Source organism: Ranitomeya imitator, chromosome 3 (genome assembly GCF_032444005.1).
Source record: "Ranitomeya imitator isolate aRanImi1 chromosome 3, aRanImi1.pri, whole genome shotgun sequence".
Classification (NCBI taxonomy): Eukaryota; Metazoa; Chordata; class Amphibia; order Anura; family Dendrobatidae; genus Ranitomeya; species Ranitomeya imitator.
In genome coordinates, this window is record NC_091284.1 from 45,287,197 (window position 1) to 45,290,003 (window position 2,807).

Below are 2,807 nucleotides of genomic sequence, written 5' to 3' on the forward strand. Positions count from 1 at the left end.
TAGTGGCAGCAGCATACACCCACCCATGGTTCCTGTGTCCCCCAATGAAAGGCAATAGAGAAAAGGATACCGCGCTTGCAGAGGTTTCTGTCCAGTGGATTGCTTATCCGGACGCTCCCTGTCCGGGTGAATGGCAGATGCTCTACGAGGGAGTTTAGTTTCCTCATGAGGGACACTGCGTGATCTAGAGTAGAACTGAAGTCCTCGTCATTCTACAGAGATTGGTTGATTATATAAATAGGCGAATCCATGCTTTTCTGAAGTTCTGGTGAGTCCAGAAGCAAAGCAATATCTGATCCATATTCAGAGACTTGTTCTCAGCAAATCATTGGTGAGGGATCATGAAATTAAACTTCCGTTTTCTAGGCGCGTGTACGTTTCTAGAATACTTGTGGTCCCTGCTAGCCTGAAGGAAAGAGACCATGTATATCGGTCCTACGAGCACTCCGAGCCACAGAGGGTTCACGGAGGGATTCAGTCACTTGTCAGAGAATCCATGGGTTGCGGCAGTGACTAAACTCACTCAGGGAACAGGGTACTCTGGGATAAGCTGGGATTGGCGGTGGAGGGCTCCTGAGCTCATTTAGGGTGACCGGCTTCAGACTGGTCATGTGCCCTTAAGACCAGGGAATACTGGTCATGTGCCATTAAGACTGGGTAATACTGGTCATGTGCCTTTAAGACCAGGGATTACTGGTCATGTGGCAGGAGATACTGGTCATGTTAAGTACAGGGGGAAGATGCAGGGGAAGAGTGCAGTACTTCCTTACCCAGTTGCAGAGTCATTGTGCCCCTTTAATACAAAACCATCGCCCGTGTGTGTGTCGGCAGGGTGGACCAAGATGACCACCGGGAGTTGCAGAGGTGGTAAAGTCTCGAAGAGAGCGAGAAGCGCCAATTCGGGGGTGGGGCCACATATGTGATGTGGGTGGAGCCTCATGACTTCCATGAATAGGCCCAAGCCGGGGCCTAAATTTTTGCTGCCGGCATGAGCAATACCAGCGTTGCTGAGGGAAGCGATCGCTCCCGTGCCAGGGAAGAAGCACCAGAAAAGGTGGGCGGAGCCGCCAGAGGGCGCCATAGTGCGGGCTCAGCTTCCGGGATGTGGCCTACACATCGGTCGAAGCCGGGGGCTAAATTTTTTGCAGCCAGCCGCAGCGTTACCCCAGGGAGGTGGGCCACAGGGAAGCTGAGGCTGCCTGTCAGCATGTGAATATCCCACTACAGAGGCCCATCGCTGACTCCACTCACCATAGGTGCACGTCCCGGCATGGAGCTACCATGATGACTGGGTTTCAGCACTGAGGAAAGCGCGCGCACTCTACTGCTCGGCTGCAGGGATAAACCTCAATCCATCATCCCTTTGTTAGGGAGGTGGAGGGGAACCGTCCGCCTCCTTGTGCCATCCGCTTTCACAGTGGTGGGACAGTGGGGGCTGCTCGGACGCCATAGAGGGGTCTCTGTACATGCACGCAGTTCAGCCCCCGGGCGGACAGGGCCAGTTGCTTACAGAGCAATACAGCACCGAGAGCGGTAAGGTTTCCACCAACAGTGTGAAATCACAGGGCGTCCAGGGCGGGTTACGCTCTTGTAAACGAAAAGTTGTCATTGGGGACAGCAGACTAAAATTATCAGGTGCCCACAATGTCATGGATGTCAGACAAGTTGTCAGCAGATTCCCCCCCGTACAGGTAGACATTGAGCTTGCAGTAAGTAGCTGTGGCTTTAAAGGGAAGCTGTCCGGTCATTCATTCTGCTCAAACCACGGGCAGCTTCAGAGACCGGCTCCACCATTACTAATGTCTAGTGTAACATTTTATAGAAAGTAGGCGTCAAGAACAAGGTCTTCCCGGCCCAGGTCCTGCCAGACTGACAGGCGTCTCCCTGTATACACACACAGGGATAGACCTGTTAAACAGATGGGATCAGAGAAGCCGACAGGGACCCGCTTCCTTAACTGGTCACTCACCTCATCCCCGGCTTCTATATTCAACTAATTTCTTTGTAAAACAGATATCTGCAGTAATGCAGCCTTTGTCGGATTCATGCTGCCTGTGGTTGGGGCTGTAGGAATCATTTAAAGGGATCCTGTCACCAGGTTTTTACAATCAAATCTAAGAGCAGCATAATGTAAGGAGAAAACCCCCGATTCCAGTGATGTATCACTTACTGGGCTGCTAGCTGTAGTTTTAATAAAATCCCTGTTTTCTCTGCTGCAGATCTAGCAGCCCTCTCAATGCAGAGCTCTGTATAACCCCACCCACACCACTGATTGGTAGCTTTCTGTCTATGTCATCAGAGTGTGGCCAATCAGTAGTGGGGGTGGGGTTATACAGAGCTCCTGAATATAGAGGACTCCATGGCAGCAGGTTTATTAGTCCTGAAGTGATAATCTCCTGCTGATAAAACTGCAATTTTATCAAAATTACAACAGTAAGTGACAAATTGCTGGAATCAGGGTCTCTTCCTCTACATTATGCTGCTCAGAGTAGGTGACAAAAACCTGGTGACAGATTCCCTTTAAACATATTGAACCCCATCAGGTCAGAAAAACATGTCCCTAAGGCCAGGGCTACATGGTGATTACACGCTGGACTCTTCTAAGTGACTTACAATTAAGTCCACTGAGCCAAAAATTTCTGCAATTCACCATCAGCGACCAAAAACCTAAAGAGTTGCATTTTTGGCACCAATACCCACACTAATTAGATGCAATGTGGCACTGCAATCTCGATGTGGCAGTGTAACTCTAGCTCCGGTTTTCTCCATAGAAGTGATGCGTAGGTACATACACAGGACTGTGCCCA